Source organism: Falco peregrinus, chromosome 4, assembly GCF_023634155.1.
Source record: "Falco peregrinus isolate bFalPer1 chromosome 4, bFalPer1.pri, whole genome shotgun sequence".
NCBI lineage: Eukaryota > Metazoa > Chordata > Aves > Falconiformes > Falconidae > Falco > Falco peregrinus.
Genome location: NC_073724.1, coordinates 16905161 through 16923888, shown reverse-complemented (window position 1 = coordinate 16923888; position 18728 = coordinate 16905161).

The window sequence follows — 18728 nt, the reverse complement described above, 5'->3', positions numbered from 1 at the left end:
AATTAGCCAAGAAGTTCACAACCTTCCACCTAACTCTCGAACCAGCTATTTTCCTGCCAGCCACAGTGACACCAATTATTGTAGGCATAATCCCCTTCTGGTGTTAATTTAGTGAAAAATGTAACTTTGAATAATGTTAAAATAAAGACTCAATTGATTTACCCCCTATCAGAACTTTAGTAATTAGAACAGTGTGCACAATATAATTATTCATGTTGTTTCTAATTTAATTTTAAATAATTTCAAACAGATAATGAAATTTTAATGGCCTTGGAATATAGGCTATAAAAACAGGCAGGGAAACTAAGATGGTTATCCAGCTCTTATCTTTTATACACTTTTACATCTCTTAGGGAAAAAAAATCTATTTTACATGATAATTTAGCAATGATTTTCTGCATTACAAATGCTACAATGTTTATCTGTGCAGAATAACAACTGAGCAAATATGCTATTCAAGGAATACTTTTTGTTTGTTATTGCTGAAGGGCAGAGGGAAGGTGAACTGCAACAGTAAAAAGTATACAGTGAGTCATGACTTGGCATCTCAGTCTCACTACCTCACCAGACCGATAGAAAAAAAGTAGCATTTATTTTAATTTAGTGGTGCAGTGTATTTAATCTGTTATCATTGTCGGCAGTGGCAGTAGCATTCAACTTAACCTGCAGAAGATGTTTTACAGGCAAGAACCATTGTATCACTTCATGCTCGTCTTCTACAGTTATTGTTCCTGCTCCCACACAGAAGGACTGGTAGCAAAATACTTTCTACTTTATAAAAAAAAATAATTAAAGAACCTATTTGCACACGGCAGGCTTTTTCTTAAGAAACAGTAATTCATCTAAGTATTTAAAAGGTGTCAATACACAAAATATGTGTAAATTGTACCACTAAGCAACAGGAAAAATCATCATATCTTTCCTTTCTTTTACCTGAGCAATGGTCTTTTCAGTCAGAATTGTTTTATGCTTTGTCAGAGTTTGTGGCTTCCATAGCCAAGAAAATATTGGGGATTTTTTTTTTTTTTTTTTATGCTTCTTCACAGTTGTCAAGACTGTGAATCATGCCAACAGTAAGATCTCTATACAAGTCACCACAAGAGTTTCCACTGACAAAAATACTCCCTGAAGAAGTATCTCTTCCGGTTAAGGTGTGAAAAAAATTAAGCATTTCCCAAGACAGATGACCTCTATCCTCTATAAACATAAAAATGAGAAATAAAAATCTTGAATCGCAGCTCTACACATAATGTTGGCTAGAAACCCCTTGCAATGAAACCTATGCGTATTATGTGTGAATGTGTTTTGCCAAAGAAGATGCACTATCTATTATTATACATAGCATTTCAAGTAAAAAGTGAATCTTCTAACCATTACAAAAGTATAGGAGGTAACCCTGATTAAATTTCATGGCAGGCATTCAAATGCCTGTTATGCTGCATAAGTCAGAAAAAAAAAAAAAGACACCTAGGGATCAAGACAGATGAATAGTGGTATAGTACCCATCATTTCTTCAAAGCCCTTGTCCTTTTTCCTCCCATGTGTTTTTAGCATAAGTTTCTATGTTTGCTTGGTTGCGGGGTGGGGAGAGGGGGTGGGGTGTGTGCATTTTGCTTTGGGTTTTTTTTTTTTCCTTTTTGGTTGGCTGGGTTTTTTACAGCCTGTTTTCCTAAACTTCATGACAGAATGGCTGTCCAGCTTCCTGGAGAACTGTCGTGGTTTAGTCCCAGCCAGCAACCAAGCACCACACAGCCACTTGCTACTCCCCCTCACCCAGAGGGATGAAGAGGAGAATTGGAAAGGAATGTAAACCTCAGGGGTTGAGATAAGAAAAATTTAATAGGTAAAGAAAAAACGCACACGCAAGCAAAGCAAAACAAGGAATTCATTCACTACTTCCCATGGGTAGGCAGGTGTTCAGCCAACCCCCAGGACAGCAGGCGATCACATGTAACAGTTACTCAGGAAGACAAATGCCATAATGCAAAATGTCCCCCTCCTTCTTCCCTCAGCTTATATACTCAGCATGATATCATATGGTATGGAATACCTCTTTGGCTAGTTTGAGTCACCTGTCCCAGCTGTGTCCCCTCCCAGTTTCAAGAAGCTGAAAAGTAGAAACAACACCCAGCAACAACCAAAACCATCAGGGTGCTATCAGCATTGTTCTCACACCCAATCCAAAGCACAGCACTGCACCAGCTGCTAAGAAGAAAGTTAACTCTGTCCCAGCTGAAACCAGGACAAGAACAAACACCTCCATTCAAATCAGATGACGATCAGCATAGACCTCAGATAAAAGTTAAGCTCGAGATCAGGCCTATCTGTGGAAGTGCCTTCAGGCTTTACCTACAGATATTTTGAATCCCAAGGGAACTTCTAGCACATTAAAAATCTGTTAGATATATAATTGTATCACTATTGTTATTACTCTTTTCCAATAAGTTAATCATAAATTTAAAGTTATTTATTTCTACTTTTGTTTTTAATTAGTGTTTTCCACTTGAGATTTTTTCTAATTTAAGCCTAAACATATAGCTATTATTGCAACCTATTCAAATACATTTGTAGAACTACTAAACTTCATGAATATTTATTTTATAAACATTATAAAACATGGAAATGAGCTCAGAGAACAATGCCAATATCAAAGTTAAGCATTTAAATTATTCATGTACAAACCGATCCTTCAAAAATATTTTATATTTTAGGATTGACCTATCTACTGCTATCATTAGTGTTAGATTGTTATATTGACATAGACATTCATAGAGAAAGTCTATTAGCTAAAGCATTTATTGCTTAAAAGTATTACCTATAATATAAATTCACAGCATATAAAAATGAACATTTGTGCATTAACTTAGAAGGAAGCATTTTCAAAAATAGGTCAGGAAGCATGAAGTCCACACTTAAATTAGAAATCACTAATTCTAGTGGACTAGCCTGTTTGCCTTGTGAGTCCCAAACTGGCAGAGCCTAAAATAACTGGGTTTCGCTGAGGGTGAGCAGAATCTGTGTTGAGAGACAGACAGTAAACGAATGTTGAAATGGAAGGAGTAAGGAGGCTGCCATTCTCTGGTACTTTCAAATGATGCTGAAAACAGCAGCTTTCAAAACTGTTCACAGGCAGGCATTAGAAACAATTGCCACACAAATCCAAAGAAATACAAATGTGTATATATATAAAGCCCTATGAAATAACTGAACTTCAATATTTGTTTTGCAAAGAATTTTGTTTTGTTTACTTTTCCCCGAGTTAATCTCAACTGGCAAAGAATCTCCTTTCAAAGTCATCAGTGACATTTAATTAAAATAGGAGGGGAAAAAATGAAAAAAAACCCAAACCAACAACAAAGGAAGACAAGCAACATAATAAAATACGTAACCTTTTGTGTGACTTCTTATAACGTACAATTAACTTGTATTAACAATAACTGTCACAATGTTTAGTTCTGTATACAGAAGATATACCTGGCCAGGAATAAAAAGTTTTTTCCCTCCTCTTTGAAAAGCTGGATTTTCATTACAAACAAGAAAACTAATCCATAAAATTGAAAATTTCAGTGTTCTGAGCAGTACTTCATTCTACAGAAAAACATTTACATTAGGATTTTTTTGCAGAACCAAACATTTCAATATTGTCGAAAATAACTTTCGAAATTATACTTTCATTTTATTCAACTAATTTTATATTTCTGTGTTTCTTTGTATCAGGTGACTTAAATGCTCTAAATTACACAATATGTTCTTTTCCTCCTTTACTCTTTTTTTCATATCACCAACAATTTGAAAGATTTCTATAGACTTCAAATACTAAAATTTTCACAACAAACTTGCTAAATTTGTTCATAATTACTTTGACGCTTTAAAATCCTGTGGGCTGCCGCCTGTGAGCACAAACAGAAAAAACAGAATGATAAACTGTATTAAAAACACCTAGATATATTTTCTCTCCTGTTTCCTTCCACAAAATCTACATATTTTCCCAAGTGCATATACATCTGGGTAGTCTGGCTATTAAAAACTTCAACAGCTCTTTACCTAGGACATGAGGCATGCTTTACAAACAACACAGATATCACTGTCTTGCATTTTTGTACATGTATATTTAGAGGGATTCATCAAGCTATCTTCCTTTTCAGGGTTTTTTCTCCAATATTATAATGCATTGATCAAAAATTACACATTTTTTGAGGAAAACAAACATTATTTTCTGAGTATTTGATATCCAAAGCAGGAAGCATCCCTAAATGATTTTGAGTAAGCCTGGTCTTCAGTACTGAGGTATCATAAATGCAAGCAGAAAGATAATAAACACACTATTTGACTGTAAGATTATCACATTACAACTATGGACACAATTTGTTGTTGTCTTCATTTCAGTATAATTCCACTGTGTGGTGGGATGACCTTGACTGAATGTCAGGTGCCTACCAAGCTGCTCTGTCACTCCCCTCCTCAGCAGAATGGGGTGGGGGAAAAAATAAGATTAAAAACCCCTTGTGGGTCAAGATAAACACAGTTTAATGAAGCAAAAGTGAAATTCACACACGTGGAAGTGAAGGGGGGGGGGGGCGGGGAATAAAAATGTCATTCTCTACTTCCCCCATCAGCAGGCCATTTTTGGCCACTTCCCAGGAAGCAGGGCTTCAGTATGTTTAGCAGCTGCTCTGGAAGATGAACGTCGTAAATAACGAACGCTCTCTCTTCCTCCTCCTTTCCCTTAGCTTTTACATCTGAGCAGACAACATATGGTATGGAATACCCCATTGGTCACTTTGGGTAAGCTGTCCTGGCTATGTCCCCTCCCAAGACCTCAAACCTACTGGTGAGAGGGGATGGGAGAGGTTGGAGAGATGTGCAAGCACTGCTCAGCAGTAGTCAAAACACGTGTGTTATGACCACCTTTCCAGCTACCAATACAAGCACAGCACTATGAGGGCTGCTATGGGGCTCAGCCAGACCCAATATGCCGTGATTGCAGCAGAATGCACCAATAAAACTGAAAGAGTATGTTGTTTAAGAGGAACATCACCAAATACAATCTGGTAAATCATTCATAAAAACCAAATATCAGATGGTTTTTTCCAAAAATCATTTTTTTAATGCAAACACATTATTTAATAACATTTCAAGAACAGATGAAACATACTCTAGTTATTACCTTTTCATGACAAACACTATTGTCAATTATGGGTAGTTCTACTAGGCAATCAAACCAACAGAGATTTGTGTTATGCTTTCTTTAGTGTTTCCATCAATGCATCCTTGCAGTAATAAAACCACTAATCTTGATCTGATTACGACAGTTATAAACAGAAAACTATTTTATAATCTTACATAAAGGATATGAGAACAATTTATCCATATACCATGAAGTTGATTTGCTATCTGTAGGATCATATTAAAAAAATATTTGATTATCCTAATTTAATAATCCTAAGCAAGAGAAAATTCCTTAAATTAAAAAAATAAACAAATAAACAACAGTGTCAGAAGCCACAAGTAAGAAATTTGAAAACACTAAATATTCATTTGCTTTTATAGGATAAGACAAAAGTGATCAGTAGACCTTGTATCACATATATTAAACTGTCTGCACAGCAGTGCATGTACAGCCTCTACTACTTCTCACTAGAAGTGTACAAATGTATCTAAAGAAAGACTGAGTACAAAGAAAAAAACATTTTTTTCCAAAGCATAAAAATGTAACTACAGTAAGTAAATCTCCAAAATTCAAGTTAGACATGACTAATAGCTCACCAGAATTGTTTATTATCACCTAAACTGTTTGTTCTGTCCTATATCTCAAAGTTAAATATATTTAAAAGCTGATAAGGATTAATCATTTAAAAATTAATTAGTAACACCCACAAGAACACCACTTAAGTAGTAAAAATTAATACCAGTTCTGAGGTGGCGAAGTTGCTTTGATTTACCTCAAAAGCAGCCTTTAAAATCTTTTCAGTTGGTGCAGTATCACCACTTAATATTTTTTTGTTTGGTTGGTTTACTCTTTTTCTGTGCACTCTTTCACATATTTAGCAACAATTCCAAGCTACAGAGGTGGAATAAACCTTATACTCACCCTCTGCCTTCCATGTTGCTAAAATGAACAATTTAATAACTAAAAGTAAAAATTTACTGCAGTTCAACAGCATATTTGAACAAATGTTCTAAGAAATTAAAACAGCATAGAATGCCTTACATGCTCATAGATAAGTAAGGCAATGCAGAACAAAAAGAAAATTCTTTAAAGTAGACCTATCTAACCAGATTTGCACTAGATAAGGAGACATGATTAAAATAGCCTGTATTGTATCTCTGGTGCTCAGCTGAAAGATGATCTGACCACACTAGAGAGGGAAGTAGGAAGCACTTCATTTTGCAGGAAAAGCAGAGAATTACCTATATTCCACCTGAAAATCCCAAGTATTTTTTTTTCTAGAAACTAAGTGAATTTGCGTGACACGTGGAACATTCTAAAGAAGAATAAAGACATTCTTTAAAGAATAATATGCATTAACAGGCTCCAAGCTTATATGAAAGCAACCTTCAGATCATCCTCTACCCATTGATTTCACTCATTGTCAATAAACTATTTTATCTCCCTGATGTACGCTACACTTTTTTTTTTTTTTTTGTTTCCCCTCTAATATAATAAGTATCTATTTAACTGCCAAGGCTAAATTTGTATAAGAAAAATATTCTTTAATAAGACTTAATGTACTGTCAGGATATGATTGTATTTCTTTAATAGAGAAGGAAATAATTATTTTACCAGCTAATAATAACTGATGAAAAAGAATCTAAATATGAAAATACATAGCAGGGTAATGGAAAAATGAACAAAAACAATCAAAAGAATAGAAATGAGATAACTCATGGGCTGAGATAAAGCCAGCTTAACAGGTAAAGGAAAAGGCTAGCATGCAAGCAAGCAAAGCAAGGAATTCATTCACTGCTTCCCATGGGCAGGCAGGTGTTCAGCCACCCCCAGGAAAGGAGGGCTCCGTCATGCGCAACAGTTACCTGGAAAGACAAACTCCACGATGCCAAATGTCCCCCCCTTCCATCTTCTCCCAGCCTATATACTGAGCATGACATCACATGGTATGGAATATCCCTTTGGCTAGTTTGGGTCACCTGTTTTGACTGTGTCCCCTCCCAGTTTCCCATGCCTCTCCAGCCCTCTTGCTGGAAGGGCTCAAGGAACTGAAAAGTCCTTGACTTAGTAGAAACATCACCCAGCAACAACCAAAACCATCAGTGTGCCATCAACAGTATTCTCACACCAAATCCAAAGCACAGCCCTGCACCAGCTTCTAAGAAGAAAATTAACTCTGTCCCAGCTGAAACGAGGACAATGATTTAAGACCACCTGTGCTCAGTTGTTGTAAAAAAATTGTGAAACCTGAAGGGACAAGTTCTTTTCTCAGTGGTCTTGTGTTGGGCTTTTCTTACCTGTTCCTAATGTTTATCTCTCCAGCTGGTATAAAAGCCAATTTCTGTATACCTATAATTGCATACAGATACATGATTCCAAAACCAGCCTTAGGAATCAGATAAACTTGGAGGTGCTGAATGGGAAGATAAGGCATTCTTTCATCCGATGAGAAGTATAAAGGGTAAATCTGGAGAAATTTAAGTTGCATGGATCTATCCTCTGTCATGATGATCTATAAAAATTATAGATACTTTCAAATTACATTAACATTTTAAGGAACTATTTGGAAAGGAAAGCAAAATTTGCTTTTTTGGTTTTTTGGGGGGTTGGGGTGTTTTGTTTTTTTTTTTGCTTTGGGGATTTTTGTGTTAGTTGGTTGGTTTTGGGGTGGGATTCTTTCGCAGTGAAGTAATTAGTTCTGGTGAGTGCCAACCCTTCGCAAGCACTGACTGTTTGCAAATGCTACCTCTATTGACTGGTACCATTCCAGAGTGTCTCTGTCAAGTTTCAGGATCATAATTTTTAATTTCCCCATGTTCTCATTTTCTCCTTGTGACAAGGACAAGAATGAGGAATAAGAGGCTGTGTGGAGAGTAAAGTGAGAACACCTAGCAAGCTTAAAAAGAGAACCATTAAATAATATTAAGTGTGATTATAATACAAATACTGGACACACATAAGCCAAAAATGAAGCCTCAACAGATCAAATAATTCAACAATCCAAACAAAAGAAGAATGTGTTAAGCAACTGACTGGCTCAGACTGCTCCTATAGTTAAGATGACAGGAGCTTTCTGGACTGCTGTCCTTGACAAAGGGTGAACACAGAAGTAGTCACTTTCTCAGGATGGATCAAAATAGCTCAGAAGCTTTCAATCACTCATCTATCCACAGGTATTCTCCTGACTACTGTTAATACATCATTGTGCAAATTTCTTTTCTCTAGTCCTTGCAAGAAACAAGGTGTTATAAAAACAACAGAGAAAACATGACTGAAGGCAGTCACATAAATTAAATAAAGAGAAATCGGAAAAGGAACTTGGAGACATCAGTGTATAACTGCCAATTTAATCAAATATATATGTAAAGCTGCCACTTTGACAGTCACAAAGAACTGCGTATCTTGAAATCAATTAATAACAAAACTGAATGCATAAAATAACTCTTCTATTTTGATTACAGTATTGCCCAAAGACTCTTTCTAGAGACCAGGACACCTTCCTGTTAAACTTGAAAAATAAAGAAATAAACCAAGTGATAACATCCTGTGTATTATGAAGCATATATAATTCAAGTATGAGATGTAAGAAAACAGAAATTTCTTTGGGCGAAGACAGGAAGGGCAGGATTGTATCTTCTTTGCCTCTTTACAGGGCCCTGCAGTACCATTCTCATGACCGGGCATTGCAGCTCTCTCTGACCCAGACTGCACCTACTTTTCCCGCAAGATATAGGCAGCTAAATCAAATAGCAGAGACAAATATATGTTGCATCAGCTGACTCAGGAATTCAAAGAACTTTCTAAAATGGGAATTTTTTTCTGGTGAAAACTGAGATAAAAATAAATTTGCTGATAGACACGTGTCAAGATAGTGGAATATTTGGGAATAAACCAGTCTATTTCTTTGTGCCCTTTAGCATTCTCAACAGTTTACTCACCCTCTGTAGTTTAAACCATCCTAACCTAGTGATCTTGAAAGATTACACTCTAACAGTCAAAGAATGAAGAAAACTGTTTAACTGGTCTCTCTAGCTCAAGATGATATTCACATTGTTTTGATTACCTCAGGGAAGGCTGCTTACACAACCAATTCATCCACGCAGCTGATCCAGCTGCTCCCCTTGTCCCTTTTAGGCTGAGGTTAAGTTCAGCTTGCTTTGCAGCAGCTGTGGCCACTCCATGTTTTCTTCCCTGAACTTCAAGAGCACATCATTAATGCCCTTTTCTGAGCCTTCTTCCATTGTGGGGGTGTGTTAATCAGTCACACTGGTACAAGAAATATACTATCTATATGCATACACTCCTACATAAATAATAACACAATAAAAGACTGTTTCCAATCTCTGTAAAAATCTGCAACTATAAATCTTTTGTATTTTTTTCTATGGAGTTAAAATCAAAGTAATCTCAAAGTTTTTTCAGTACATCATCTTGTACATATCGATGTGACACTCATTAACCCAGCATGAGTTATAAAAATAGACACACTAACAACTAAAAGATAAAAAAAGACTATTTTAGTCACTGAACCAAAGCCTGTTGTTTAATAACTGAATTTTAGATAATAATGACAAAAAATCTTACAGTTCTATCAACCAAAACAGCATGTGTCAAAAACACAGATTTTTTAAAATTTATTTTTAATGACATATCCTAAAACTTTGCTGGTTTGATCACAAAGTTAATGAGTACATAGATCCTTAAAGAAAGGAATAATAAATAACAACCATAAGAATTACAGGTGAACTCGGGAAATTACTTAGGCCAGCAAGCATTGTACTACACTTCTTGAAATTCTGTTGCTTTGAAAGTACTACCTGAGGTATTGCATTCTTTGTTCTTTTCTTACACTTCAAATTATTCAGTACTTGAAATACTGGGGAAGGGGCCGGGAGGGGGGTGGGGGTGGGGAAACACCAAAACCACATAGAATCATAGAGTCATTTAGCTTGGAAAAGACCCTTAAAATCATCAAGTCCAGCCATTAACCTAACACTGCCAAGTCCACCACTGAACCATGTCCCTAAGCACCACATGTACACACACTCTAAATGCCTCCAGGGATGGTAGCTCAACCACTTCCCTGTGCAGCCTGTTCCAACGCTTGACCACCCCTTCTGTGAAGAAAATTTTCCTAATATCCAATCTAAACATCCTCTGGCAAAACTTGAGGCCATTTCCTCTTCTCCTGTCACTTCTTACTTGGCAGAAGAGACTGACACCTGCCTCACTACAACCTCCTTTCCAGGTATTTGTAGAGAGCAAGAAGGTCCCCCCCGAGCCTCCTTTTCTCCAGGCTAAAGAACCCCAGTTCCCACAATAGCTCCTTATAAGACTTGTACTCTAGACCCTTCACATCTAGCATACCATTTAACTAAAACCAAAACATTTGAACTTGTCTTATATCTGCACAGGCAAGGTCCAAATCTGTCTTCTATACTTCAGCAAAGTGTAACCGAACCCTTTACAGTGAAAGTCACCTTCTATACTATAATTGCAGATAGCATTTATTTTATAGAAATTTGAATATTTTTAAATTTTAATTAAAGATGTTAAAAACGAAATGTATTTTAGTTCCAGGAACTGTAGAATTCAGAACTGATTGTGTGCGTGTGTGTGTGAACTTTTGAACTTGGAAATCGAGTAAAATTTTATGCCAGAGTAAATATGAGTATCTTATTTATAGTCAATGTACTTAGTATTAAGAACATTGTATCAACACATGGGTAATAACCAGCTTCATTGCACTGGTGTCCAAATACAGTGTTTGGAGGATCTGCAGAGTGATCTATTTTAACATGTGGTGTGGGTTTACCCTATTTTAACTTTTGTCACAAAATGAGCATCAACACAGGAAAACCCATCTTTTGCATGCATATTTTTTAGCGTTATATCTTGAATTTGTGATACTGGGATGCTGCTTAATTTGGATTTTACTACAAAAAAATCTCTATTTTCTGCTACACATCTGGAAGTTGGTTGAGGCTCATGCATTCTTGACTTCCTCTTTTTACCCACTTTCACCTGCTGAAAGTAAGAATTAAGCATTAGCATTTGAGAAGTCTGTAATCTGTACCTCATCCTGCTGTTTAATAAGATCACACACCCTCTGCCTCTTTATCCTCCTTGCACTTTAAGGGAGAAGTGTAAGGACGTGTCATTTCACTGCTGCAACAAGTTTAAGTTTCAGATCAGATATATATGTACAGTTCTGTAGACCAGTTAGAGAATCTCAAAATTACTCAAAAGAATCAGTCAGAGAAGCTTGCCACAATTTGAGTTTTCCCCACTGAATAGATGAAGAAAAGAAGGAAATAAAGAAATTGCCTTTCCTAGGCATGTTTTCAGACTTTCACTAAGGGACTTCTAGAGGTGAGAATCCCATTCCCAGTGAATCTAGAAGGTGAGCAAATTTTGTACTATGTAGTAAACACCTGTTCAGACAAGATATTGGTGATCTTTTTGCAAGACACAAATTTTGCGTATGTACACGCTGAAATAAGATTTTGAAAGTCTACTTGCCAAAGTCAAATGGAGCTCAAAATACCGATCTTTAATAATCTACAAAGTTTTGTAAAAAAAAAAAACAAAACCGAACAGATTGGTTTTCTGTTGCAGTTTTAATTTTTCCAGTGTGTTTAATTAGGCTGAAAAGAGTGAACCAAAATTACTTATGAAGCAAACAAACAAACAAACAAACAAACAAACAAACAAAATAAAAAAGCAGAATACAAAGGGGGAATTGCAATGTCAGTATAAAAGTAGGACCTGGGGGTCAGTAATGAAGCAATACTAACTTGAAACATGTTCATAAAATTAATTTTACTGAGTGTAAAACACAAAATATGATTAAATGACTGAGAAAAGATTTCTAATAGTAAGTGGTATATATATTGCATTTCTAATTGTCCTTTTATTCATTTCCTAATGTACACTCTGGGGAATGTTGTGATCATACTCTTGCAGTTTCTATTTGCATAATTAAGTACTCAAGATATAATTTGTCAAGTGCCACATTATGTTATATAAGGCTTGTAAACCTCATTCTTCCTCTTTCCCTGACTTAGTTATTAGTTCTATTCTGCCCATGCTGAACATCTAAAATATTTGTGTTGAAGCACATATTTAGACTCAGCATTCAGAGTCTCTTGCTACATCCTTAAGGGAAAACATCCTGTGATGTCTTTCTCTTGCAGTGGCAAAGACAAAGTGAAATGCAGCAGGTGTTCAAAAGGAAAATCAATGCATATATATGTCATATTATTTTACATTCTTTGTGTATGTGTGTATGTGCACACATACATTTCCATACACACATTATATACACAAACATCTGTCCTCAAAGGAGACTTTGTGTATTTTAAGTGACCTATCACTTACTCAGTTTCAGAATGCTGTAGGTGTCTCCCATACTTGAACATTAAGACTGCAATTATCTTTTAGGACAACTATATCAGCTGTTACCAATGTACTGGTTCATCTCACACAATTCAGTTATCCACAGGTTATCATTGGCATAGGAAAAGTACCACTCACTAGAAAACTTAGTCACAGAAATCATCAGTTCATTTTGGATAGTTAAAAGAACAAAGCGTGTAGTTTAAGCTAATTATATAGGTTCTCTCTAAAGCAGAATTAAGTGGGATGCCATTTGCTCTAGAGGGACATATCTTTCTACTTCACCGCCTATAAAGAGATCTGATACAACCACTTAGGTTAAATGCGTTCATTTTTGACAGTTAAATTTAAGTGAGATGAATTCCACGTTGGCTACCAAATACTGCTGAAAAGTTAACCTAAGTAATTTATCTAAGGTCATACACAAATGGTAACAGACCTAATTGAATCCTATTTTCTTAAATTCACAACTAGTGCTCTAATTACTGCCCTATTCTTCCTCTCTGTGAAAAGTGACTAAGTAAAAGGGGTTTTTTATGAGTTTTAATCTGTGTCTGAATTCACTTGAGGATGTCAGGCATCAGGTCAGCTCAGAAGACCAGGTAGAAGTCACCTACTGTCCACCATCAATACTACATTTTTATCGCCTCCTTATTTGTCTTCTAGTACTGTGAATGGAGACAGTAAGAGAGAGGCATAGAATACTGAAATAATTTGAAGAATCATGGTCTCAACAAACATTTGGCTGTCTTGCAGAGGAAAGATAGCTCAGTAAATATTCATTTATTTAACATGAGTTTGTTATTCATGTAAGCCCTGATGAACTTAATGGAGTAAAGTGTGGTTTTAAGTTCTGTGCTCAACAGTAGAAACAAATTATTAGATAATCTATCTAATTAAAAAAGCAAGTAGCATATCTTTGGACAGAATGACTTAAAGAGTGGAAATGAGAAGCTGAAGGAACAACCAGAACTGTAAAAGAGTAACAAAGATTTTTTATTTCTTCTTTTAATTGTAGTAGTAGCCAAAGTATTTAAATCTAATGTAGGTTAGGAAATATAGGGGAAGTTAACCAGGGAAGCTGGTTATAACAGCTGAAAAATTATTAAGAAAATTTTCCTTAAGGAAATACTCACTTGTCTCAAATTTATAAAATTCAGAAATAACAATTCCAACAGACTTTAATTTAGAAAAGAATTAGGAACCCAACTACTTTTCCCTTTGCATAAGTTATTCAATTTGAAATTGCATATAAAGAATAAAAGCATCAAGACTTGAGAGTTCCAAAACATTTTTTCCTGGATAAATTTTCCACATTTTTTCCTTTAATTTCAGTTCAGGATTATTGCTTTTAAAACTCATAATAATTGCTGGACAGATTCATTAAAAAATAATAAATTTTACAAGGAAGTGTAGCTATTGCCAGCTCTCTACAATTGCTGCAAAAAACCTGGCTAAGAATTAATCTTCAGGAAATTCTGAATTTATTTTTTTTAAGAAATATGGAAATAACTTAAATTACTGAAACCATAAAATGTCTTTAAAACCAATCTTAAACCAAACTTTTTTTATCAAAAGTTGCAACGTTTTTACAAATGAAATTTACCATGTGCCAATTCAGGAATACCTTTTATATTGACTTTTATATCAACTACATAAAGATAAATTAAATTTTTTCAACTAAATTTTTTTCACTAGCTAAAGAAAATAGATGTTGATATTTCTAAACTAGCTTCAGGAAAAGTTCTTTTTTCTAGGTCACACTTCCTTACGTAATGATTTTAGTAATTTTTTGATAAATATGTAAATAAAAGAAAGAATAGGAGGCGTACTATTAGTATCCTAATGATCTTAAAGGGAAAAAGAAATTCTCTGCTCAGGGAGCATTTGATTCCAAATATTGTATTATTAAAGCTTCATGATATTCTTTACTTGCAAGAGCCACAATTTACAACAAATCACACATTATTATTATTATTACTACTACTACTACTATACTACTATTATAGTATTAAAATTCCATCATATGGTAGAAATAATAAAATCTCCTAAAACAATACCAATATAGCTTCAAAGAGGTTTCATTTTTTTCTTGCAATCACAACAGCTCAAGTAAGTGACATTAAGGGAAAACAAATTGGTCATATGGCTATTAAATGCCTAGATGCAGATATGAAATTGTACAAACAGTAAAACTGAAATGAGACAAAAACAAATGCAATAAAGAGAAGCACACACCCCCACCCCCCATTTTTTTAATGAGAAAATTAAAAAATATCTATTATTGAGGTCTGCTCCTCTTTGGAAATCACAGAATAAATAATCATTTTGGAGACAAAGAGTTTAGTGAATGAAGTCTGAGTTTTTTATAATATATACATAATTTAGTAAAGATTTGGAGCCCCTTGACTAAGACTGAATGTAACATGTACTTCAGTTGTGCATAAGAATAATTTTTTTGTGATTCGCTAAGTATTTGCTCTGTAAATGATATCTCCCTGTGAAAGATGTCAGTCCTGGTTCTCTCCAAACAAAATTATTAAATGTAAGGTAATAGAACAACAAGTACAGTAACCCAGACAGTGACTCATCAAGTCTTACCTCATATTTTTTATTTCTTTAGAAAAATCAGTAAGATATGAGACAGAATTGTTATGACAACTTTAAAAGATATGTAACAGTTTTACCCCTATTTAAAATGGAATACCATTTGCAGTCTAATAAAAAATTGCCTAAGTTTGCAGTCATATCAAAGTATGTTTCTAGTTTAGAAAAATGTTTTTTTAATGGTGTAGTAGAGTTGAATACTAGCAGATTTCACTGTCTTAAATACTAAAACCAAAACATTCAAGCAGTTTAAACATAACTCAGCCTGAGCCTACGTCCAGCTGTGGGTTTTCCTTCTCATTTGTCACCACTAGCAGTCCAGGTGTAAGGCTGCGTTTACACCTGGGCCAACATGCTGCCTTTAGTCTTTCAGCTCAGGAATAGCTAACTAAAGCTTAACACACAGTGAAGTTGAGCAGCAGAACACAGTGGAAACCACCTCATTAATATAATCTGTGATAGCTTTCTTTTCCTATGGAAAAAAGTGGTGATTTTTTTTTTTTTGGTTACTGAAGTTGGCAGATGTAGCTGACTAAATGTAATCCCCATGCACTCGTAGGATTTTTATAACAGAAATTTCACACTCTATGTGAAATGTACTCTATTTCACAGAAAATTTACACCTCAGATTCAAACCATTCTGGTAAGTAAAATCAACAAATTTTTTGTTTGTTTTTGATATTATTTTAATAGCAAGTGATATAAAAATACATGTTCATTCAATTTGAAATAGAACTTTTAACCAGAAAAAAAAAAAAAAAAGTTTAACTTCCTTTTATTCTTCAAAGACAGCAACAGCAAATAAGTTACGAAAATCAAGAAAAAAATATTTAAATAAGTTAAATATCTAATAGCCTTGTGTATTGGAAAATCTGGAAGGCATCAAATACTCTTGTGGTACAGAAACTCCCATGAGCTAGCCTAGCAAGAGTTTTGGCTGCCTGAACTCACACCAGGCTCTGGTAATGTCTGCAATTGACGTTAAGTCCTCCTTGCATCATGCACCAAAAGTAATTTAGGTAGACAATAGGAAGGCTTCACCTTCTCTGTCTTGGGTGGTGTTTTTTTTCCCCAGATCTGGAATAATATGTACTTTTCAGCCCTTTCTCTGAGTTTTATAGAACAACTGAATTAGGATTCACTTTACTATTATAAATAATATAGCTTGTTTCCTTGAAAAAAGTTCATGTCAGCAGGCATATAGAAATATTTTTTTAATTAAAACTAAATTATATTTTTATCTAATTTTGTCCCAGAAAGCCCTTTTACTTTGGGCTAAAAGCCATATATGAAATTACATTAATAATAATAATAAAGAATAAAATGATCCTGCAATGCCTTATGAGGATTGCAGTTTGATTAGCTTTGCTCAAATTCCTCTTTAGCCCAAACTCTCAGATATTATTCTATTTCCCAAATGGTACTTTCATATTTTCTCCTGGAAATAAGGTTATGGTGAATTATCAGAATTGTACACTATAGGAATTGTCCAGGTTGGGAAGCTAGTCCAAGAAAAACAAGTACATAAAGGCAATTAAATTACAATTCTCATGGAAGCCTACGCAATTCAAAATGCATTTATTCTGACAAAATATTGCACTTTGAAGGCTTTTCATCTTTGCGATGCCAAAAAGAAGATATTTTCTGAAGATGAGAATTTTTCCATTGAAAATTTATTACCACTTTTAATGGGAAATTTTTACTGTCCTAATAAGAGATGCACCGAAAATTAGTTGACAAAATGAAGGAAACAAAGCCATATAGAATTAAGATTTAGCTGAATCTGTGACAAAGATATGACATAACTAAAAAAAATATTTTACTAGTAACAAACCACAAAAAAATGATTGAATGAAAAACATAGCATTTTGGAATGTGGTAGTGATGATGATGATAATAACAATAGCAACAACAACGATAACAACAACAATAACAGAATCTATGTTTGCAAACATTTTATACAGCTTCTGAAAACTAAAAAACATAAACAGCATACAGCATTTACTATTGTTAGAGCAGTGGTCACAAGATATAAATTTGATTTAGCATGATAAGCACTGAAGTGATAGGCTATAGTGACAAATACTTCACAGAAATATTGTATAAGCAATATACAATTACAGATGGATTTAAAAAAAAATAAAAAAAATAAACAAACCAAAACATAACAAAACACAAATGGGGATTCAGGTCTGTAGGAAAGGTGGATAAGGAAAACAAGTTACTTTATGAACTTTGAAGTCTCTTAACAACCTTTTTGGTGAAGAATTTTTTTCCTAATATCTAATCTAAACCTCTCCTGGCACAACCGTTCTCAGGCAGTCCTGTGGTTTCTAACATGTTAATAATCCTTGTGCCTTTGTACTGTGTGGATCTCCACCCCCTACCTTCACTGAGATGGGACACTGAGGGACCTTGTGAGCACACTGACCATCAAACATTGCATGCTACCCCCAGGCTTATCTCCAGTGAGTCTGGTTTTACCCCTTTGCCCCTTCAAATCTAGTTTAAAGGTCTTTCAGTGAGCCCTGCTAACTCCTGTGCAAAGATCCTTTTCCCCCTTTGAGACAGGTGTACCCCATCTGTTGCCAGCAGGCCTGGTATGGTGGAGATGGACCCACGGTCAAACCCCGCAAAATTCTGCCGGTAACACCAGGCTCGGAGCCAGGCATCGACCTGCTGGAGGAGAACACTGCTTGTGCTCCTGATCCCTTAAGCAGTCATCCCAAGGCCCTGAAGTCTCTCTTGACTGCCCTCAGACTTCTTCTTGCAATTTTGCTGCTGTCCATCTGAAAAGTCAGTAATGGAAAATAACCTGACAGCCGTACCAGGCACGGAAACTTTCTCTTCACACCTTTAACCCTGGCCCAGGGAGGCAGCAGGCTTTCCTAAAGAGTGGGTCCAGTCTGCATCTCGGGCCTTCTGTTCCCCTCAGGAGAGACACTCCTATGACAATGACCCATCTTGTTTTTTGTTGGTTTTTTTTTTTTTAGTGGAAGCAGTTTTGATGCAAGGCGTAGGGCAACTCAACCTCGACGACACCTCCAAGCCCGATGAGCCATGGTTCTCTTTATAGTTCAGTTCTGACTGCAGAGCCTGGCCCCTGTCATGCACGGGCACCAGGGAAGGTGGGGTGTCACAGAGGAGATGGCCTGCTGCGCTGGGCAGGAACTTGTTGCCATTCCCCCCTCTCCCTGAAGCTGCCACATTCAGCCAGGTGGAGAGAAGGAGAGGGAATCCTCTGTATCCCGTGTCCTGCCTGCCTGTTGGGCCTGTCCCATGAAGGTAGGGTGCAATTCCCTTAGTTTCTCGCTCCGGCTCCCTGATACTCCTGCACTACTCACCTCCTTCTGGGTCGCTGTCACTGAGCCGAGTTGCTGTACCTGGGTGCACCCCCCACAGGTGTGCCCACTGCTCCCCTCTGGAGCTGGTGTGGAGCTGGGTACAGCCTGCAGCCTGACACCTGGGGGGCACCATGTTCCTGGGCAGCCCTGTCAGTTGTCAGCTCAGTCTGACAGCTAGGAAAAAAGTGTTCGTACCCCTACTTTAGTGA